Consider the following 25,125-nt stretch of genomic DNA (forward strand, 5'->3'; position numbering starts at 1 on the left):
AGATCAAGGAGCTGATCACCGATTGGTCAACCTTGGCGAAAAGGTAACCAACTGGGGCTCGGTACGCTACGCTCTCAATGTCTTTCCCAGAACCCCAGAACATACTTCGATCATAGACGCCTACTACATTTCGAAAGACTTGGAAGTAAGTATCTTAGAAGAACTATTTTCAACTTTAGAATTACATGAATCCAGATGTACAAGGACAAATAAAGAGCCAAGTCAGAATCTGGCACTAAGAGCCACCAAGAAGGACAAACCCGAGTCAGACTCAGATATTGATGAAGACCAAGAAGCTTATATTGTATAGAAATTTAAAAAGATTTTTAAATCTAACAAATTTAAAGAAATGCAGAACAAAAAAAATCCAAAAAATAAGAGAAAGGTTTGATGCTACCATTGCCAAAAAGGACATATAAAGGAAGATTGTCCAGATCTTAAGAAGGAGAAAGGACAAGGGCTAAAGCGGAACAAGCTTAAAAATTACAAAGCCACTTAGGATGAGAGTTCATCATCTGAGTACAAAATAAAATCATATGCTAGACTAGCACTGATGGCTAGTCACGAAGAATAAAGTAACTCAGAAGCTAGCATCGATGAAGGAGTGACATCAGATGAATACAACGATGTAGGGGGAGAATCTAGCTTCAAATCTGACATGATAAGTGTGGTATGTCTCTTACCTCTTAATCATTTGTATTTTGGTATTAAATCGATGTCTAAATCAATGTGTAAATTAAAAACTAAAAATGAAAAATTGAAAATAGAGAATTTAGAAATAAAAATAATCTTAGCAAAATCATGTTTAATAGAAGATTTTGATAAATTAAAAATTGAAAATGCTAATTTGAAAAAACAAATAAAAAATTCCTCATGTACAAATTTTACACCTTCAAATGTTAGAAATTATCAAGGACTAAATTGATATTATAAATTCCACAAGGGTTAAATAAAAAAAGTAAAAAAAAAGTATAATTTTAAAAAAAATTATGATTAATCTAGTAGGAAGGAGTCTATATTGGGTTCCAAAATCATACTTAGATTAAATTCTTTAGGCATATTTCTAATCTTAATTTGATTTAATATTTTTTATCTAACATTTTCAAATAAACTGTTTCATACTATTTTTGTTTTAAAGTAATTAGATCTTAATTTTTTCGAGAAAGAGGACTGCATTACTTATTTGTAAAAAAAAGTTTCAAATTCTTTTGATCGTTATATTATTTTTTATAAAAATCATATTTTTAATTTAAAATTATTTCGTAGAGTTATTTTTTTACAAATTTTATTTTTTTATATGATAAAATATTATTTTCTCGTCAAATAAAATATTTTTAAAATTTTTTGACCGTTATTAAATTTTCTATGAATTATTTATCCAAATACTAATTTTAAATATTAAAAATTCTTGAAGATTCAATTGTTGAAAATTTATTTTTTTACAAAAAATACATGTTTTTTTAGGAAAATACATCTTTCTATAGAAAATAATTTAATACTACTTAAATTAATTTTATTTTTTAGTGGAAATTTTATCATTGCCTTGGATATGTTGTTTAACCTTTATTAAAATTTTTAGAATTTTTGAAATAATTATAAATAATTTTAAAATATTTTTTTCTAAAATTACTTTATAAATCATAAAATTTAGTTTTCCAAAACATACTTTCCAATTTTTTTTTTCTAAGTGTTCGTCAATAATTGTGTAACCCTTAATTCTTTTACCCTTATTTTAATATGATCAAAGGGAATGAATTATAGATTAATTATAGGGGAGGTACATTTTAATCTATATATTTAATATTTTAATTTGCATATTTATTTATTTTAATATTTTATTTTTTCCTAACTTAACTTGGATTGATCCACATCAAATAGGGGAGATTGTAATTACCTCATGATGGTTTTGATGTGCTCAACCAAGTTAAGTTAGGTCTTGTATAAGTTTTATATCTTATGTCTAAGTGTGCAGTAACTTAGAAGTACAGGAAGTCAAACAAAAGACGCAGCTAGTGATAAGGAAGACACGGGAGAGAGTTGACGGGATCGGTGTTCGAGGGATAAGGTGTTGTGGAAGAGTGCGCTAGCGGATGAGAAGGAAGTGCACAATGTTTCCGAGGGACGAGAAGCCGGAGCAGAAGTTTGCTCGAGGAGAATGCTAGAAAATGGGTTCAGGTGAGATCTATTCTAAATGACCGAAATCACCCAAGCAAAAAGAGCCAGAACGGAGGAAAAATCAGATGGTCAATACTATGTTGATTGTATAGGGTCCTGGACCCCCTAGGGGTAGCCCAGGGCACCTCTTCGACGCAGAGACGTGTTAGTCTCATCCAGGCACCCGGACTGGTCTAGGTGCCCGTACTAGGATAAGATTTTCCAATTCGAGCCGTTACGAACCGTTGCGACAAGCATAAAGTTTTATCCATGTCAAGATGCCTGAAGCACTTCTAGGTGCCCAGAGCTGCTACATCAGCAAATGATCAAATTTGACCAGCAGGCTATAAATAGAGCCCTGGTCTCAGTAGTTCAGAACAACACTTGTAAACGACTTCTGTACTTCAACATGTAGTTCTGTTCTTTTACTTTTCTACACTTTCAATGTTATAAGAGGCTACTTCGCTTTTAAGAGAAGGAGATTTTAGTAAGCCACATTTTCCATGGATTAATAATCCTCTTATTACAAACCAAGTAAATATTCATGCCTCTGTCTTTATTTTATGCATTTACTTTTTGTTTCTAAACAAGTGTTTTCCTAACTTAGTCCAAAGATCGAGAAAAGATATTCTTTTAATTTCAGGTAATTCACCCCCCTCTTGTTGGCCGACTGGGACCTATAGACTGGTGTCTCCATCAGTTGACTGGTGTTAATGTTGTACACACCCAATGACACTCCATAGAATCTGTGATTCTGCCAATGACTTTTTACCAATCGACTGGCCCTTGCACCAGTCGGCTGGTACCTTAGCCATTCGAGCATAGAAGTATTCTATGCCCCACCCCAGTCGATTGGTCCAAACACTAGTCGATTGGTAAAATCCTAAATCTAGAGTTTCCCTACCTGAGTATATTTTTCTCGCACTCAGATCCTCACGACTCACTTGACTCTTCCTAGCAGACTTGACCTCTTGCCTTCAAGCCTCCTTCCTTTGGCTCTCATCCCTTGGATGCATTCAAGCCCGCGACTTATCCCAATGACATCCTTCGCGTATGGTTCGAAGTGTGCTTCCCTTAGCTTTTTCCTTATTGCCTTGTCCACGGTCCCTCGGATGCTCTATCCTTCACCGGACCTGAAGTCATCAAATTAAGTCATATGTGTATCCTATAATTTTGCATAACTCAAATACACATATCAAATACAAGGGTGAACTTAGGTTATACCCTTTGCCCAAACATTAAAACCCATGGTCACATCGGACCATCTTGAGGTCAGATTGCTCCTAACAATCTTCCTATTTTTGATATTTGGCAATACGTTTAAGTTAGGAAAACACAATAGCAATCAACATGTTAATGAAATATGCAACATGCATTGGAACCTATCACAAGGCTCTCCCTATACATAATCTCCCCATTGAGCTAGGAATTTCTCGTCGAAAAGGTATTTAAGGTTTTCCACTTAAATACGACTCTCCCTCTTTGCCTAATATCAAAAAGCTTCCAACAATATCCCAATTGTCGAAACTTGATCATCTAAATTGACCCTAAACTAGTGTATTTATCCCCTAAGGATCTCATACACCTATACGAGTTGTCTCGGTCAAATCCAATGCTGAAAAATAATTTCAAACTTGTACCAATCGACTGCCTAGGTCCCAGTTAACTGCCCTTATTGCAATAACCTCACAGAACCATTTTGTATTCGATAAAAATTGTTACCCGTCGACTAGTATCTACATTAGTTGACTGACACCCTATGTTAAGCCAAAACTTCATTCTAAACCCAACTTCAGAAATGCGCTAAAAATTCCATAGACATCCAAAAATCCTAAATTTTGTAGAGGGATTTGTTTTACTCGTGTCTATTTGGAAAAAAAAATACATTTAAAAATGTATATATATCTCATATCCCAAGATTGACACAAAACTCAAAACTATCTAAATAGTTCAATTAAATATTGACCTAAAGTCCTAGTTTTGGCTTCCTATTGATGTATTTCCCATACACAACCATAATGCATCCCTGACATTAGTTTATATGGCATATATACATCAAAAACTAATTTTCATACCATATGACCCCAATGTCATATTTTCATGCATGAACTTAACTCAATTGTGCCAATTCCCTTGATTTGAGACTCAAGTCCATTTCCAAATCACTTGACACATTCCATGACCTATCTAAAATCTCAAGAAATGTCCACTTGAGATCCATTGGCCATGAGTCATAAATTGACTCTTTGAGCTTCCCCTAGAGCTCTTAACCTTAGCTCGCTCCCTAGGTGACTCATCCACTATAGCCAGCCATATCGGTGTACCTTGGGTGACACTTAGACTACAAACTTAACCTTCTTATTAGACACCTTGTCCTTGGTTAATATCTCCGTATCCTTAAATGACTTTCCCTTACCATTTCTTGACCACTCCTTGCTATAGTCATATGCAACCCTAGCATAAAACTCTCCCTTAGTCTTGGAGGAACTAGATTGGTATCCTAAACCCTATCTATCATTGTTGGATCTTTGTCTACCCAACACCATACCTAACCCTTTAGATCCAACATTGAATCTTTCTAGGATTTTCTTCAAATTATCAAGCTTTGCCTTCAACGTTTGATTCTCCTTTTTCTAGATTCCTAATTCTAGACTCTTGTTGTCCACCTTGAACATTTTTAGACCTACCCATCTTTCTAGGCATGTGCCTCCCCTTCTTGGGATTAATGTCTAGGTTTTCCATTACCTTCTTCTCCTTAGGTAATGAGAATATAACTTTTTTAGGTCTATCATGCATAGGTACCTTAGAGTTAATTCTAAAATTTACCCTACTTCTATCATGATACTTAAAGCCAAAATTATGCATGGATATACTATGATTAACAAAATCATTTCTCCTAGCATGCATGGGAAAATAACAATTTAAATTACATTTTAAATTAGGGTATACCTCCTTTACCATTGAAGCTCTCCCTCGACTTGAGTTTCTCTTCTTCTCCCATTTCATCAAATGCACTAGCTTCTTGATTTTTTTTTTCTTAGGGCACTTTGTGTAGTAGTGACCATTCTCGCCACACGTGAAGCACACAATGCACATTCTCCTCTTCTTAGCTTTTTCATTCCTACAAACCACATTAGCATCTAAAACAACTTGAATGGATTTAGGATTTACCTTCTTCATACCATTTGGATACCTACTCTTGTAGTGTCCCTTCTTATAACACCTGAAGCAAATAATGTGGTCCTTTGACTTCACTTTGGTGGATGGCATTTCTCATGTTCTTCATCCTTCTTGGCTTCTTCTTCAAGCTTTGATGACATTTCCTCATTCACACTTGTGGATGACATTTCCTCATCCTTTTTATCCTCGAATGTTGAACATGAGTCAACTTTTGGATGCTCCATCTCCACTTGAGCCACTACATCCCTTTCCTCAGACTTCACCTCTTCGTGTGTAGGCATTGGTTCTTCACTAAGAACCTTCTTCACTTTGCTCCACAAATTGTGGCCATTCTCGTATTCACCTACATGACTTGCAATATATTAGGCAACATATCGATCAATTGATATAATCTTTTCATTTGCCTTTGATCGTGAGGTTTGCTCCTTAGTCCAATAATATGGTTGGAGTCTTTTTCCTTTGTTATTTCTTGAAACTTTAAATGGCTCCTCGACAACCATCATGGTATCCTAATCTGTCTTAAAAAAAGCCTTCATTTTCACCATCCAAAAGGTGATATCCCATAGAGTTTCCCCTTCATACTTCAACGGAACAATCAATTTGTCCATCCTTAGCTTCCTCGGTGGTTAGTTTGATGGAGAGCGCCCTCGCTCTGATACAACTTATTGAGGATCATTGGGCCAGCTAAAAAGAGGGTTGAATAGATGATCACCCTAAGTGTTCACTTACCTACGTATTTGTTAGTGCAGCGGAAATACAAATACATATAAATATAAAAGCTAAAGATAAGTAAGAATAAGAAAACCGCTAACACATTTATTTACGTGGTTCAGAGATAAAGCTCCTACTCCATGGCTGCCCGTAAGGTGGACGATCCCTATCCGTCGGTAGATTAGTCCCCAAAACCTTTGTCTAGCTCAAGGCCCTTTATCAATGGAGAAATCTCACCACAAATTGATCAAGACACTTGGATCACATAGGAACTTAGAGACTCTAATTAGGCTTTAACCAAGTCTAATTTCATCACCAAGGCCAGCCACTCTAAGCTCCACAGAATCTACGATTCTGCCAATGGTTCTTTACTAGTCGACTAGTCCTTGCACCTAGTGCCTCAGCCATTCAGACATAGAAGCATTCTATGCCCTACTTCAATTGATTGGTCCAGACACTAGTCGACCAATAAAACCTTAAACCTAGGGTTTCCCTACCCAAGTACATTTCTGAAATGTCCCTAGTCTTTTTTCCACTAAATATAAGCGGGCATCTTGAAAGACTACTAAATAGAACAAATCTAGAAGAATAAGTCACTAATGGTTATTATTATATGTCATCAATTCCGAGGTTGTATTTACTAAATAAAGGAACTACTAACAAATGCAGAAACATGAACTGGAAGGTCTTTGGGTTGTGCCACTGTCCGAGTTTGCTCAATGGTCAAGGCCTCCTGTGAGCTGCACCTTATCTCCTGCAACAATGTAGAACTGTAAGTCTAATGATCCAGCATGTTCAAAATCATCATGTGCAAGAATTATTTCGTATAATGTGCGTACTAAGGGTGCGTGAATTGCCTAAATTTTTAAGCTTATTTATATTATCAACCTACCTAGTTAGCATAGTCTGAACGTAAACCAAAGCTTATTGATGGCCATAACATGGTTTCAACAAGCATGAACATAAACATAAACCTAGCAACACAAGAACATGACATATCATGAACTAGCATAGGCATAGACATAGCATAACATGGTTATAACTAACATGAACATAGAAAATAGCTTAATAGGGTTATAACTGACATGGATATGAACATAGCATCACATGATCATAACTGACGTGACATAAACATAGTATAACATGAACTAGTGTAAATATAGGACAAACTAATCTAACATGGCATAACATGAGCATAACCATAGCATATCATGAACCTAACATATTTATAGCATAACATGAACATAAACGTAACATATCATGAACCTAACATATTTATAACATAGCATGAACATAAACAAAATATATCATGAACCTAAACATATACCTAAATGTAGCATATCATAAAATCTTTTTAAGGTAAGGTTGGATCGTTGATAGTGACTAGCGATCATCATATGGTCGATTGATCAATCTCAGCTGTAAAACCATGGTACCAGGCGGTGAGACATCAACAACCACTTTTTCGTTACTGTGTCTTGGCTTATAGTTGACGGGGTCTCCAGCAACTCATTTGTCACTGGGCCGTAGCCTATGAAAATTTGGTGTTGGGTTCCTTTTGAGACATTGGCCCATAAACGGGGTCCCGCTAGGGCCTTCTCCCTCACAGTATTCTCATAAATAATTATCATAATCATTTTGTCACAGTCAACTTACCCGATATTGGGCTCCCTCTGGGGTCTTGTCCCTATAAACGGGATCTCTATGGGGCCTTTTCCCTCACGGTATCCTCATTCAATCTTTATCATTATCATTATCACTTTATTACAATCAACCTACCCAATATTGGGCTCCCTTTAGGGCCTTGTGTAAACGGGGTCCCTCTGGGGCATTTTCCCTCATAATATCCTTATTAAATCTTTATCATTATCATTATCACCTTAAGGTATCATAATCGGATATAAGAAGAACATGAACATAAACTTAAGCACAAGTATGCAAACTCATACATAAGCTTAAGCATAGATTTAAACATAATGCCGTACATAAACAGTGTGAGCATGCATAAACATAAACATAGAAATCAACTAGAGCATCAAGAAATGACTATTTGTATCCGAAGCTTGTAACACCCGTAAATTTCCTCTCTTCCAAAAAGAGCAAAAAAAAAAAAATAGAAGAAAAAAAAAATATATATATATATATATGACCCGACTGGGATTTAAATCTTAGACCCTTGATTTAAGAGTGGTTTAAGTAGCCATTATGTGGTGGTAAAGTAATCACATTGGAAATAGGAAACTATTCATTATATGTAGGTTATGTGGGAAGAGATGCTTCAACTTCCACTTAGTATAAAAGGGAAAGGAAGTGACCAAAAACCTAATTTGTCATTTCCTCTTCTCCTCCCTAGCCGAAATTCCTCTTCTCTCTTGTTAGTTTTCGGCCAAGAACCCTTGGGTTCCAAGTTTCTAAGTTCTTCAAGAGGAGAATCTAGGAGGAGAGTTTTCACAAGGATTAGTACGCGCGTGTAGGGTGAGTTGGAGATTAAGGCTTACAAGAGAGGATTGTCTTTCCTACACCGTATAATAGTAAGATCTAATGAAAAGATGTAAGTACTACTCACCTACAGTATGAGTTGCTTCGATGATGCATGTTGTGATATATTTTTATGCATGTTAAAGAAGATACATGTTGTGATATGTTTTATGCATGTTAAAGAAGAAACATGTTATGATTGTAAGATATTCTCTAAAGTTTTGGGATTAAGAGCATGTTTAGAGTATCTTAAATTGCTTCCCATTTAGTTTTGGGGCTAAGAAGCATATTCAAGTGCCCTAAAGTGCTTTCCTATAAGTATGGGGGATTAAGCGCACATAAAGTGCTTGTTTAAATGATAAGTAAGTGCAAGTATAAGAAAGAAATACTTAAAAGAAAGTATTTTACTTTAAAGTGGCATGTACTAGACACAAGGTCCATGGGTGGGCTCCTAGATCGCCCCTAGGCCCCTAGATCGCCTAGTAGTACCTTGATAGGTTCGGGATTAGCTACCTTGGATCTTATTAAGGATGCGCGCAAAGTGATACAATGTCGGGCCCAAGCAAGTTTATTATTATTTTCACTAGTTATGTAATATAAAGTTTTCAAACTTCGTTGTTTGTTTTAGTGGAAGTCTTCTTAAATTTGAGAACTTGATTTATGAAGTGTAGCATGGATGAACTCCATAGTATGGCAAGACTTATGTTTCCATTACATGTTTACTTTGCTAACATAGTTTTAAGTTGATGTTTTACATGATAAATCTATTTAAAAATGCTTGCCCTGTATATATTTCTGAATTATGCGTTTAGTGTGAATTACTGTCAAGTGCGAGTTTTGTGTTTTCCCAAGCAGTTTTGAACAACATATTCTTGTTTTAATGCTTGTTTTGTGAGTAGATGGTACTTTATAAGCATTCACTTATAGATTTGTATTTCCTTATACTACATATAAAGGTAAAGGAAAGCTCGAGTAGGAGGAGGTAGTAGGAGCGGTGTTTTGTGTGTGTGTGACGGAACAGTGGAAGGAGATCTGGGAACTTGCTATTATATGGAATGTGATAGATCTTGATGCTAAAGTATTTTCTTCTCTATGCTTACATGAAATACTACCAATAGTTGCTTAGGATGAATTTATTAGTTTGACAATAACAAGAGGGGAAAGGAGGGAAGATCTAAGGTCTCCCCAAAGAGGAGGACCTCTCCTCAAGCAATGGGAGAGAATTCTAAGCCAAGGATGAGTACAAAGGGGAGAACAATCCCTTTTTGTCGAGCAGGGTGTGACCCCCACACGACCCGTGACACGACCTGTGGATTCACACAGCCTCGTACCTCCTCCTCTCGGCCAAGGTGACACGACCGTGTGGATTCACACGGCCGTGCACCTCTTCCTCTCGGCCAAAGTGACACGGTTGTGTGGATTCACACGGTCGTGCACCTCTTCCTCTTGGCCAAAGTGGCACGACCATGTGACCCTTACACGGTCGTGCACTGCCAAGGTGACACGACCGTGTAGCCCTCACACAGTCATGCCTTGCACCAGCCGGGAATGTCTTACACGGTCGTGTGGCACTCACGGTCGTGCCAAATTCTGACCTCGACAAGGCTACACGGTCGGTCAGGGCCACACGACCCAGACCCACTAGAAGGCCTAGACTCTCTTCCAACTCCGATTGTCTCCAATTCATATCCTATTAGTCGAAACAAGTTCAGAGTAGATCTCTAAACCGAGCAGTATATAATGTAAATATAAAATCAAGCAATGAAAGAGTAACGTCTGACCGGATAGGTAAGGGTAGAAGGTTGGGGCATTACAGTTTGATATCGAGCAAGTTCCACCCTTCCGCCACACACATCAAGCATTGATCTTGCAGATTCCAAGTAAGAAAGTACCTTCTCCCAACTTTTATGCATTCTATTTCTATTATGATTAACAAGAACTGTTTGTAAAACTAAGCATGTTTATACATGAAAGTATTAAGGGCAGCAAGTAGGAATGATGATGGGATGACGTATGTCTCACTGGTTGGTACCTGGCTAGATAGCCGAGAGTTAATGAACCTCAACCAGAGACGAATGAGTCTGCACCACCGCACAACCTTTTAGAAGTAGTAATTCAGCTGCAGAGACAATTTGTAGAACAACAGATGGTTATAGCCACCTTGACTGCTAATCAGCGAACTTCTCCTGTAGTCCCACCGGAAGCCAATGTGGTGGCACCAATTGCGGTTGAGGTTCCAGCAGTTATACTTGTAGCCCCTGCAAGGGTAGTGAAGCAGGAAGCATACCTTATCCAATGGTAGAAACTGAAACCAGAGAACTTCTCTGGCACCAATGAACCATGGGATGCTCAAGCATGCTTCAAAACCCTGGAGAGCATAATGGAGCTACTGGACTGACCGAAGGTATAAAAGATAAAGTGCGCTCCCTTCTGCCTCACTGGTGATGCAAGAATGTGGTGGGAAGGGGTCAAGGCAAAAAGAATAGTGAATCAAATGACCTGGTTTGACTTCGAGACTGAGTTCTTCGAAGAGTTCTTTCATATGCGAGTCACGAACAAACATTATGACAAGTTCACGGAATTTCGACAAGGAAGTTTATTAGTGGATGAAGCTGTGAAGAAATTCAATAGGCTGGCTCGCCTATGCCCCAAGCTGGTCAGCACAGAGCGAGAAAAGGTAAGGCTAATGCTCAAGATGCTGAGGCCAGAGATAGCTTTGAATGTAGCTGGCAAAATTAATAGATCGCAGACTGCTGAAGAATTGATTAGTAGTGCCCTGATCATGAAGCATTACCTGAACAGTATCAAGCAGCAGAAGCTAGTACTGATTGAGAATAAAAGTCAAGGGAGTTCTGGCACTCATAAACCCCAGAGCCATGATTCAACCTGGAAGGGGGGCTCCAAGAGAAAGCAGTGGAGTAATAAAAAGGGAGGATCCGTAAGCAACCAACCTAAGTATGCTACGTGTCCCACGTGTGGAAAGATGCATCCTGGAATCTGTCGCAAGGGCACTAGTGGCTGTTATACGTGTGCCCAAGAGGGGCATATGGCCAAGTATTGCCCGACCAAGATCAATCTACCTCCAGCACAACCTGTTCAGTATGGAGGCAAGCAGGCAGAACTACATCAGATGCATGCCGCGTTGGAGGGTCCTCATATTAGCCAAGACAGACTGGAGGCTCCACCAAGTTCTACAAATGCTCGAGTTTTCTCCCTTACTAAAGAGGAGGTAGCAAACGCCTCCACTATTGTCACAAGTCAGATATACATTTTTAGTATATATGCAACTGTGCTATTTGATACCAGGGCAACCCATTCGTTTGTCTCCATAGCATTTGCTGAAAGAATAGGTATACCCCCGGAGGTCCTACGTAGATAATTCTTGATGACGCTACCCTCGGGAGAGTTAATAACATCTACGCATTGGTTACGTGCTGTGTCAGTCAAAATTTCAGACAGAGAACTATACAGTGATCTGATAATGCTGAACATGTCTGATTATGATGTTATTTTTGGGATGAACTTTCTGGGTAATTATGGTGCTTCCATCGAGTATCATAAGTGAAGAGTCCTATTCCAACCCAAGGCAGAATCTAAGTTTGAGTTCATCGGAGAATCAAAGAAGAGAACACAGAAATTCTTATCGGCCATAAAAGCTCAGAAAATGTTAGCCGATGGATGTGCTGGGTTTCTAGCTCATGTGGTTAATACCCATCAAGAAAGAGACCAAAACCTAGAGGAATTTAGAGTCGTATGTGACTACCCAGAAGTGTTTCTGGGTGAGTTGCCAAGCTTAGCTCTAGATAGGAAAATTAAATTTGAGATTGAACTCATCCCTGGTACCCATCCAATCTCAAAGGCACCCTACCGCATGACTCCGACAGAATTGAAAGAGCATCAGGGACAACTACAGGAGCTACTCAACAAGGGTTTTATTCGCCCTAGTTACTCACCATGGGGAGCTCCAGTGTTGTTCGTAAAGAAGAAAGACGGGTCTATGCGAATGTGTGTGGACTATCGAGTGCTGAACAAAGTAACAATCAAGAATAGGTATTCCCTGCCGAGAATTGATGATCTATTTGATCAATTAAAGGGAGCCGGATATCATCAAGTGAAAGTGAAAGCAGATGATGTACTGAAGACGATATTCCGAACGAGGTATGAGCACTACGAGTTTGTAGTTATGCCTTTTGGAGTGACGAACGCTCCTGCTACATTTATAGATTTGATGAACAGAGTATTCAAAGCATATTTGGACAAGTTTATAATCGTCTTCATAGACGATATCCTTATATACTCCAGAACTCAGGAAGAACATGCTGAACATCTAAGGGCAGTATTACAAATTCTTCAGCAGAGCCAGTTATATGCAAAGTTCTCCAAGTGCTAGTTCTGACTCTATCAAGTGTCCTTCCTAGGCCACATTATTTCCAAGGATGGGGTTATGGTGGACCCGACGAAAATATAAGTTGTGAGTAACTGAAATAGACCCAAGAATATAGTGAAATCAGGAGTTTCCTTTGGTTAGTAGGCTACTACAGGAAATTTGTAGAGAGCTTCTCAAGGATTGCCTCCCCATTGACAGTACTTACTAGAAAGAACAGAAAATTTGAGTGGACAGAGGATTATGAGAAGAGTTTCACTGAATTGAAAAGGAGACTGACCAGTGCTCCAATCCTGACTTTTCTAGAGAATAGTGAAAGCTTCGATATTTACAGTGATGCTTCTAAATTAGGACTCGAGGCTGTACTAATGCAGAATTACAAAGTCATTGCCTATGCCTCAAGACAACTCAAGAATTATGAGAAGAACTATCCTACTCATGACCTTGAGTTAGCAGCGGTAGTCTTCGCTCTCAAAATTTGGAGGCATTACTTACACGGAGCTCAGTGCAAGATTTACACAGATCACCAGAGTCTTAGGTATTTCTTCACTCAGAAAGACCTGAACATGAGACAGCGGAGATGACTTGAAATGGTCAAAGACTATGACTGTGAAATCCTCTACCATCCAAGAAAGGCGAACAAAGTGACAGATGCACTAAGTAGGAAATCTTGCGTAACTTTATTGTCCTTATCTGCTATGTCTCATCCCCTACAGAAAGAAATAGTAAATTTTAGACTTGAAATTATTACTGGGCAGCTCTCCACTTTGACATTAGTGTCAACTTACTTGAAGATATACAGAAAGGGCAGGATAAAGATCCTAATATTCAGAAAATCAAGTAGGGAATAAAGGAAGGAGAAAATGGAGAGTTCCGAGTATCAAACCGTGGGATACTATATTATGGTGATCGTCTCTATATCCCTAATCAAGAAGATCTGCGACAGAAAATTTTAGATGAAGCTCATGGAACACCCTACACTATGCATCCTGGTTCCACCAAGATGTAAAGGAACGCTTCTGGTGGTCTGGAATGAAAAGAGACATTGCAAGATATGTCAGTACCTGTCTGACATGTTAACGGGTTAAAGCAGAACATCAGAGACCGGGAAGAGTTCTGCAGCCTATCCAGATCCCAGAGTGGAAGTGGGAGGATATATTTATGGACGACCCAGAACCACGAATGGATACGATGCTATCTGGGTAATAGTTGACAGATTGACCAAGTCTGCTCATTTTCTAGCTATCAAAATATCCAACTCTATTGAACAGCTAGCGCAAATGTATGTTAAAGAGGTTATCAGATTGCATGGAGTTCCCAAAACCATAATTTCTGATAGAGATGGTCGCTTTACTTCACACTTCTGGGAGTGTGTTCAAAGAGCTCTTGGCACTAAACTACGGTTTAGCACAACATTTCATCCTTAAACCGATGGGCAAACAGAACGAGTAAATCAAGTTCTGGAGGTTATGCTACGGGCTTGTGCCTTAGATTTTAAAGGGAGCTAGTGTCGATACCTATGCTTAGCGAAATTCGCATACAATAATAGCTATCAAGCTACTATCGAAATGACACCCTACGAGGCTCTTTATGGGAGGAGATGTAGATCTCCTATCTATTGGTATGAAGGTGGTGAAAAGAAAGAAATAGAACTCTAGACAGATCTTATCGAGGACACCACCAAAGCCATTTAGAACATTCTCTAGAGAATAGAAACTGCTCAGAGCCGGCAGAAGAGCTATACGGATGTACGCCGTAGACCGCTGGAATTTGAGGTTGGGGACTCAGTGTTCCTCAAAGTAGCTCCTATGAAAGGAGTGATGAGGTTTGGAAAGAAAGGAAAGTTGAGTCCACATTATGTGGGGCCATACCTGATCACTAGAAGGGTTGGAAAGGTAGCTTATGAGCTGGAACTACCTCAAAAAATGTCAGTCATCCATAATGTATTCCATGTCTCAATGCTGAAGAAGCATGTTCTTGATATAAATCAAGTGATTGAGTCATAGTCGGTACAAGTTCAAGAGGATCTCAGTTATGAAAGTCGACCTATACAGATAATAGATCGAGAAGTTAAAAAGCTAAGAAACAAAGAGATACCGTTAGTGAAAGTGCTGTGGCAAAGTCAACAGTAATGAAGAGGCAACATGGGAACGCGAGGATGATATGAGACAGAAATATCTACAATTGTTCTAAGATCGAGGATGAACTTTTTATAAGGTATGGGGGATTGTAACACCCGTAAATTTCCTCTCTTCCAAAAAGAGAAAAAAGAAATAGCAAAAAAAAAGAAATAAATATAGATATATATATGACCCGGGCTGAGATTTGAACCCTAGACCCTTAATTTAAGAGTGGTTTAAGTAGCCATTAGGTGATGGTAAAGCATTACATTGGAAATAGGAAACTATTCATTATATGTAGGTTATGTGGGAAGAGATGCTTCAACTTCCACTTAGTATAAAAGGGAAAGGAAGAGACCAAAAACCTAATTTGTCATTTCCTCTTCTCCTCCCTAGCCGAAATTCCTCTTCTCTCTTGTTAGTTTTCGGCCAAGAACCCTTGGGTTCCATGTTTCTAAGTTCTTCAAGAGAAGAATCTAGGAGGAGAGTTTTCACAAGGATTAGTACGCGCGTGTAGGGTGAGTTGGAGATTAAGGCTTACAAGAGAGGATTGTCTCTCCTACACCGTATAATAGTAAGATCTAATGAAAGGATGTAAGTACTACTCACCTGCAGTATGAGTTTCTTCGATGATGCATGTTGTGATATATTTTTATGCATGTTAAAGAAGATACATGTTGTGATATGTTTTATGCATGTTAGAGAAGATACATGTTATGATTGTAAGATACTCTCTAAAGTTTTGGGATTAAGAGCATGTTTAGAGTATCTTAAATTGCTTCCCATTTAGTTTTGGAGCTAAGAAGCATATTCAAGTACCCTAAAGTGCTTTCCTATAAGTATGGGGGATTAAGCGCACATAAAGTGCTTGTTTAAATGACAAGTAAGTGCAAGTATAAGAAAGAAATATTTAAAAGAAAGTATTTTACTTTAAGGTGACATGTACTAGACACAAGGTCCATGGGTGGGCTCCTAGATCGCCCCTAGGCCCCTAGATCGCCTAGTAGTACCTTGATAGGTTCGGGATCAGCTACCTTGGATCTTATTAAGGATGCGCGCAAAGTGGTACAATGCCGGGCCCAAGCAAGTTTATTATTATTTTCACTAGTTATGTAATATAAAGTTTTCAAACTTCGTTGTTTGTCTTAGTGGAAGTCTTCTTAAATTTGAGAACTTGAGTTATGAAGTGTAGCATGGATGAACTCTATAGTATGACAAGACTTATGTTTCCATTACATGTTTACTTTGCTAACATAGTTTTAAGTTGATGTTTTGCATGATAAATCTATTTAAAAATGCTTGCCCTGTATATATTTTTGAATTATGCGTTTTAGTGTGAATTACTGTCAAGTGCGAGTTTTGTGTTTTCCCAAGCAGTTTTGAACAGCATATTCTTGTTTTAATGCTTGTTTTGTGAGTAGATGGTACTTTCTAAGCATTCACTTATAGATTTGCATTTCCTTATACTACAGATAAAGGTAAAGGAAAGCTCGAGTAGGAGGAGGTAGTAGGAGCGGTGTTTTGTGTGTGTGTGACGGAACAGTGGAAGGAGATCTGGGAACTTGCTATTATATGGAATGTGATAGATCTTGATGCTAAAGTATTTTCTTCTCTATGCTTACATGAAATACTACCAATAGTTGCTTAGGATGAATTTATTAGTTTGACAATAACAAGAGGGGAAAGGAGGGAAGATCTAAGGTCTCCCCAAAGAGGAGGACCTCTCCTCAAGCAATGGGAGAGAATTCTAAGCCAAGGATGAGTACAAAGGGGAGAACAACCCCTTTTTGTAGAGCAGGGTGTGACCCCCACACGGCTCGTGACACGACCGTGTAGATTCAAACGGCCATGCACCTCTTCCTCTCGGCCAAAGTGACACAGCCGTGTGGATTCACACGGCCGTGCACGTCTTCCTCTTGGCCAAAGTGACACGACCGTGTGGATTCACACAGCCGTGCACCTCTTCCTCTCGGCCAAAGTGACACGACCGTGTGGATTCACACAGCCGTGCACCTCTTCCTCCCGACCAAAGTGGCACGACCATGTGACCCTCACACGGTCATGCACTGCCAAGGTGACACGACCGTGTAACCCTCACATGGCTGTGCCTTGCACTAGCAGGGAATGCCTTACACGGCTGTGTGGCACCCACGACCGTGCCAAATTCTGGCCTCGACAAGGCTACACGGTCGGTCAGGGCCAGATGTCCCAGACCCGCTAGAAGGCCTAGACTCTCTTCCAACTCTGCTTGACTCCAATTCATATCCTATCAGTCGAAACAAGTTCAGAGTAGTTTTTTGAACTGAGCAGTATATAATGTAAGTATGAAATCAAGCAATGAAAGAGTAACGTCTGACCGGATAGGTAAGGATAGAAGGTTAGGGCGTTACAAAGCTAACACATAATCTATAAATATTATCATAATAAGATGTAAGAGGAAACATAAACATCTGCCTAAACCCAAATCATATTAAGGCATCCTAATAAGACATAACAAGAACATGAATTATGGTAGTCAATGAGGAAATACCCTACTACATGTGTTATATAGAATCTACCTCTTTTAATAGAATTTCAATAGAAATAAAATCTAGTTAGATACCTTAAATGATTTCCTAGTCATGTAGTACTAGATTTACATCCAAAGAAACTAAGTTAAGCATTGTCAAGTTAGAGGAGCAACATGAAAGAGGGACATCAATATCATATACCATACTGCATGTGTCATATCAAAACTAATTCTTTTAACAGACTTCCTAGAAATAAAATGTAGTTAAATGCCTGGACTGATTGCCTAAACCTGAAGCCTTAGTTCTACCAGTTATAAGATGAATATAGGCCCAAAGGGATAAAGATCATACCTAATGCATAGAAGACACAACAAGGATCCTACTTCATGGGATACCATGGTTTCCTAACTGTTCTTCAAATTTATTTGACATTGAATTTGGTCCTATCCTTAATCTGTCTTCTACACACCAAACAATAGCTCTACAAGTCGAATGAGGGAAGAACATACACATAATACATAGAAAGCTAAATCTATTCTACATGAATACTTATTTTGTTCAATCCTATTTGTGTGTCCTTTACATTACGGAATAGACCACTTAGAATGTTATCTATACTTAACCCATAGTTCTACATATTATAGGAAGAAATAAAGCATCAAGAAAGTGAAGAACATGCCTTCGACTCCTTGCTACTTGGTCTCTTTTCTCCTTCTCTCCTTATAGTTTGGAATGGTGGTGGCAGGAGCGAAGGTAAAGCAGCAACAATTGGCTATGTTGGCTAAGTCGAGCTGTGGTGGATTTCGGCTGGAGGTGACCCACAACCAGAAGAGATGGATCGTCGATGAACTGTAATAGTCGGAGTTGTGTTGGCTTGAACCAATCAACTGCACACTAATCATCCACTAACTTTCCTTTTCTTCGGCAATGACAGCAAATAAACAGAGGCTAGTGACGGTGCTAGGTCAAGAGATGCCAGCACACAATGAGATGATGCTGGAACTAATCCCTGTCGACGGAGGTAGAGGGGTCTAGGAAGGGGCAATCAGTGGTTCTAGGTCAAAATGGATAGTGCCGGCTCTGAGCAGAGGGAGACGATGGCTCTCACACCGCCGATGCCTGGACCTAGTAGTGCGGGCACGATCAGGTAGCACCAGCATGATCAGGCAGCAACATTGTCGACGCACGTGAAGGGAGTGGCGTCGGCTTCTTCGATGGTGTCTCACGAGGCCAAGCGGTGGCATCGGCAGTTGGCGGCGCTAGAGTGATTGGGTGGTGGTGTCGGTAAAAAGGGTGACGACATTGAGAGCTAGGGCATGACCGGAAAGGGAGCTCAGGTGTCGGCAGAGGTGGATCGCCTGAGAGGGGTAATTGAGAGAGGGGCTTAGGAGGATGAGGCAGCGCCGGCGTGAAACGACTGCGATGGTCGGACTCTGCGGCTGCGCCACGTGCAAAGTGATGCCGGGGGAGAGAGAACGAAATTTAGGTTTAGATAAATCAACTTTAGGCTTATATAACAATCAACTCTTCATTAAAATGAGTATTTCTAAACAGGTTTTTTTCTCACCCATTTATATCACTTAAAACCTAAAAAGGGTCCTTTAAAATCTATAAAAAATTTTATAAACTTCATAAATTCATATAAACTTATTTTCTGATATATTATCCGCTAAAAATATTTATTTTTCTTAAAATAATCTAATTATGTTAAATTTTAATTATTTACATATTTAAGTCATACAATTTATTTAAGTTCGGATATATTATAATTTATTTAATCAACCATAATTAAGGCTAGCCACTTAAATTAAACTTCATTCTAATTAAATATGAACTAATTAAATAAATATTTTTAATTAAAGCAATTGGTTTAGGACATTACAATTTCTCTCACAGTCGGACCCCTCATAACTCACTTGACTCTTACTCATAGTCTTGACTTCTTGCCTTCAAGACTCCTTTCTTTATCTCTCATCCCTCGGATGCATTCAAACCCGTGGCTTATCTCAATGTCATCCTTCGCGTATATCTCAAAGTGCACTTCCTTTGGACTTTGTCCTTGATGCCTTGTCCATAGTTTCTTGGATACTCCATCCTTCACTAGACCCAAAACCATCAAGCTAAGTCATATGTATATCCTACAAACTTGCACAACTCAAATACACATATCAAATATAAGGGTGAACCTAACTTAAATCCTTTGCTCAAATATCAAAATCCATGGTCAAACTAGACCATCTTATGGCAAGATTACTTCCAACAACATGCTCTCTTATAACCCGGCCAGATGGAGCGAGAGTCTGGGATATGTACAAGGACATTCTTGCTTATTGTTAGCATTTCGAGCCGCAAAAATCACTTTTTGCGTTGCGGAACCCCAGAAGCTAGCCACAGATCCGTGCAAAAATATATAAAATAATCTTGTACATGTTTGTCTACACTAGATCTACCTTAGATTTACATGAAAAGAGCGTTACCCTTGTAGCGATGCCCTTCGCTTATCCCGCTCGTCCAAAGGTTGCCGGATCTCGTAGAGTGTCAAGTGAACACTCCTCTACACGTATCCACAAGGACAAAAAGGTGGAGAGAACAACTTAGAGTGTGCTAGCAGCCTTGAGAAGTCTCGGCAATGGAGGATGAGAGGGAGAGAAAAACTTGCGAGGAAGAAGAAAAAGTAAATGAGCACACCATGCAATTCATTCACACAACTAAAGTGGTCGACCACTTAATAGAGGTTTAATACCTCTATGAACACCAAGAGTCATGACTCTTGGTCTTCCTCATGAGGTGGCACATAATGATGTAGTCTTGATGATGTGGAACATCATCATTGGCCGACCCCATGCCAAGTCACAATGAGGTGACATTTGGTCAAGCCAAACTTGACCCTTCATCTTCCCTCTCAAGTCAAGTAAAACTTGACCTTTTTATCTCCCATGGTTGATCAAATCTAACATTTGATTCAAGGCAATTTAATTTAATGAATCTCTATTCATTGAATTAAATTGACTCAATGAATCATAGTCAAAATTAGACTTATTCAACACATGAATCAAATTGAGTCCAACTCAATTAGTCTAATTTGGATTACTCTTAATCCAATTTGGTTCATCATATGAACCTAATCTCCATTTAATTGCCCTTTGTGTGTGACCCTATAGGTTTTTGTAACGTTGGCAATACTCCTAAACCCATTTAGAAACATAAGAAATGAGCGGTATCTAACAACACATCATTACTACCCAAGTTACAAGAATGTTGAGATCCAACATCACCTTTGTGACTACTAATTGTGACTCTCACAATATGTGACAATGTCCTTCTATCGTTGACATCTAAATTGATCAATTGAGGCATAGACCGTGTCATCCTCTAATCAATTTATGTCTTGAACTCCAAGTAGACTCACTCTAATCAAATGAGCTCAATATCTCATATTGATTCATTTGGGCATGGTCATGCACTTAGTGGTCTCACTCTATCAAGAATCATGATGTCACTCCCGTCATATAGGAGGGATAGATCTCATCTACATCACTCACATCCCTCCGCATAATTTGTTACATACCCAGTAGTCATCTTTATAGTCCACCCATTTACGGGTGACGTTTGACGAAGCCAAAGTATGCAACTCCTTATGTAGGGAACCATGGTGACTTCAGGTCCAAGGACTGATAGTCATACTAATAGTCACATGAGAAAGTATATGACACTCATATAACGATCCATGATACTTTCTCATGGCGGGTCATTTAGTATATATTCTCCAATGCATACCCATGTGTCAACTTGATATCTCTATATCCATGACTTGTGAGACCAAGTCATCGAGTTGACCTACATGCTAGTCTCATCGTATTAACATTGTCCCTGAATGTTAATACTTGACTATGAATGATTAAGAATAGTGTTCTCTATATCATCTCATTATCAATTCAACTAATTGATTGATATAGATAAGAATCTTCTACTCAAGGACGTTATTATACTTAGTTATTTGGTACCAATACAAGTAAGTATAGTAACCATAAAGAAATTCCTTTATAAATATATAGGAATATGATACATTGAGTCCATACAACAATCATCACATGATTTTCTCTAGGGCTCTCACTAACACTTATAACTTGGTCGGACGACGTAAGATCTTAGCATAGGCGCGAGAGCATGCTCGCTTATAACTCGGCCAGGTAGCATGAGAGTCTGGGACATAAGTGCGACGTATAACCCGAATGCCTTGGAGATTTAGAGGCATATGTTAGTAATTAGCCCTAAGAGCCAATCATGAGATGATTAGGTCTTTTGGTTACTAATTGAGTTAGACTCAAATGAACCCACTCATTGGATTGAGTTCAATCCGAATTAGACACATTGGATTAATAGGTTAGACTCAATAGGTTAGACTTATTGGGTTATTGGATTAATGGTTAATCCAATATAATAAATTCAACCCATTAAGAGGAATACATGTTGGTTGCTACTCGGAAAACCTAGAGGTTCCACTGTACAAAAATTTTGTACAAAGGTCTGAACCTTTTCCTAGCTACCATGTGTCATTTTAAATTAAATTTTGGATCGCCTCTGGAACTTAACACGTTTGATCCAAAACTTAATATATTTGTTCTTTAAAGTTTAGACTTGGATCTCCTGCGGAACTTAACACGTTTGATCCAAATCACCTAAGTTATTAATTCCATTAAATATTAATTTCCATAATTGGTTCCCAGTACTGACGTGGCGAGGCACATGGCCTTCTTGGATATGGGAACAACCACCACCGACTAGACAAAACCTTTTATGGAAAGCTAATATTTAATTTCCTAAAATAACTTTAGGTCAACCAAAAAGAACAATCAAATCACAAGGAAAAGAAAAATAAAAGAACACAACTTCGAAAAACATATTCGAAATACTAGAATCGTAAGCCTCTTGTATTTGGTATTATTTCCATAAATAACTAGCATGATGCGGAAAGGAAAAATTACTAGTTATACCTTCTAAAAAGACCTCTTGATCTTCTACCGTATTCCTCTTCTAACCTCGGACGTTGTGTGGGCAACGATCTTCCGAGATGAGAACCACCAAGCACCTTCTTCTTCCTTGCAAGTTTCGGCCACCACAATTCTCCAAGAGAAGTAGAGGTCCGGCCACCACCACCAAGCTCCAAGGGATGCAAGAAACAAAACCACCTTTCTCTCCTTCTTCTCCTAGCTAGAACCGGCCACCATCAAGAGCTCCAAGAGAGGTTGCCGCCGGCCATAAGAAGAAGAGAAGAGGAAGAAGCTAGGGCCGGCCACCAAGGAGGAAAAGAGAGGAGAAGAATAATAGAGTTGATCACCCGTGAAGGCACCTCTACCCCCTCTTTTATAATCCTTGGTCTTGACAAATAAGGAAATTTTAATAAAAAATCCCTTAATTCTTTTGTCATAAAAAAGAAAAATTATTTTAATTAAAAAACAATTTTCTTCTTTTAATAATAATGGCCGGCCACTTCTAATTCCCCAAAACAAGGAAAATTTAATTCACACCAGAATTAAAACTTCCTAATTTGTTTCTAGAAATTTATAAAAATTTCTCCAATAATTTTTATCCCTTCATGATTGGTTAATAAAAAGGAAATTTTATAAATTAAAATTCTTCTTCTAAACATGTGGATAATTTCCAAAAGGAAAGTTATCTCTAAAAATTAAAATCTCTTTTCAATCTACAAATAAGGAAAGATATCAAATCTTTTCTTAATCTTTTGTAGAAACAACTTCTCTTTTAAATTATTATCATGGTCAAAAAGGAAAGTTTTCCTTAAAAATAAAATCTCCTTTCAATCTACAAATAAGGAAAGATTTCAAATCTTTTCTTAATCTTTTGTAGAAAGCTTTAAAAGGAAAGATTTAATTTTTAAACTCTCTTTTAAAACTATGATATCCACATAAGAAATAATTTTAATAAAAAATCCTTTTTAATATGATGTGGCCGGCCACCTAAACTTGGGCTCCAAGCTATTGGCCGGCCACTTAGCTAGCTTGGGTTCCAAGCTAGCTTGGCCGGCCCCATTAGGATGGGTAATAAGGTGGGTATGTGGTGGGTGTAAATCTCTATATACAAGAGGCTACGATAGGGACCGAGAGGAGGAATTGGTTTTGGTCTCCCGATGAAATTAAGCTTCCCGTGTTCGCCCCGAACACACAACATAACTTCATCAATAATAATTCATACCACTAAAGAATTGTTATTGAACTACCGCACCAATCCCAAATTACATTTTTGGGCTCCTTCTTATTATGAGTGTGTTAGCCTCCCTGTGTTTAAAATGTCGAATGCCCACTAATTAAGGGAGTTACTGACAACTCATTTAATTAATATCTTAGTCCAAGAGTAGTACCACTCAACCTTATCACACCTGCAGGGTTTAACATGACAATCCTTATGAGCTCCTCTTGAGGACATTCTCAACCTAGATCACTAGGACACAGTTTCCTTCTATAATCAACAATACACACTATAAGTGATATCATTTCCCAACTTATCGAGCTTATTGATTTATCGAACTAAATCTCACCCATTGATAAATTAAAGAAATAAATATCAAATATATGTGCTTGTTATTATATTAGGATTAAGAGCACACACTTCCATAATAACTGAGGTCTTTGTTTCTTTATAAAGTCAGTATAAAAGAAACGACCTCTAATGGTCCTACTCAATACACTCTAAGTGTACTAGTGTAATTATATAGTTAAGATAAACTAATACCTAATTACACTACGACCTTCCAATGGTTTGTTCCTTTCCATTATGGTCGTGAGTTACTGTTTATAATTTATAAGGTACTGATAACATGATCCTCTGTGTGTGACACCACACACCATGTTATCTACAATATAAATTAATTGAACAACTACATTTATCATAAATGCAGACATTTGACCAATGTGATTCTTATTTCTAGATAAATGTTTATACCAAAAGCTAGGCTTTTAGTATACACTCTAACAATACAAAGAGACAAAAAAACCCTTCATATTCATTGGATGAATATAAATAGATTTTTGGTGAGATTTTTCATTAGATGAGATGGATGTCTCTTGATCTTCCTCCTCCTTCTTCCTCCTTCTTCCATGGTCGAACCATACTTCTTGCTAGCACAAGAAGATGGTTCTTCTCCAAAGGCTTTGTTCGTGGGACGAACGAAGGATATGTTCGTGTGGATACCATAGAGGCGCGGACACTTGAACGCGCTGAGATCTGGATCCAAAGAAAAGGTTGCTGTCGGGATTGCGAAGGGCACACAACAAAGGTATAATCCTATCATGTAGCTTAGCATAGATTAGTTTATAGAAATTGTTTCTTCCCTTTCGCATGGATCCGCTGGATAAGTGGATCTAGTATTTTTCCACTATGTTTTCGCGTCTTCTTGCGCGCTAGATCCCAACAGTGATATCAGAGCCACTTGTGAAAGGGCTATGCTAAGTTTTAGAATTTTTATATATGATATAGAAATTGCATGATAGAATTTACTGTGATTTGCAAACTCTTATAAGTTTCTGCCACATAAGGTTTCGGCCAAGAGAGTGAATCTCGGCCAGACTAT

The 25,125-nt window shown here is 38.4% G+C and overlaps 1 long non-coding RNA gene across 1 annotated transcript in view; it reads right to left on the bottom strand.

The window, feature by feature from the left end:
- Positions 1 to 6,702: 6,702 nt before the first annotated feature.
- The window catches only part of LOC122056441, a 28,442-nt gene continuing 10,019 nt past the window's right edge, over positions 6,703 to 25,125 (bottom strand). The window contains exon 4 of the long non-coding RNA XR_006133166.1: positions 6,703 to 6,799. This is a non-coding gene — a long non-coding RNA (uncharacterized LOC122056441). The remainder of the gene's footprint in view (positions 6,800 to 25,125) is intronic.

Source organism: Zingiber officinale, chromosome 3B (assembly GCF_018446385.1).
Source record: "Zingiber officinale cultivar Zhangliang chromosome 3B, Zo_v1.1, whole genome shotgun sequence".
Taxonomy (NCBI): domain Eukaryota; kingdom Viridiplantae; phylum Streptophyta; class Magnoliopsida; order Zingiberales; family Zingiberaceae; genus Zingiber; species Zingiber officinale.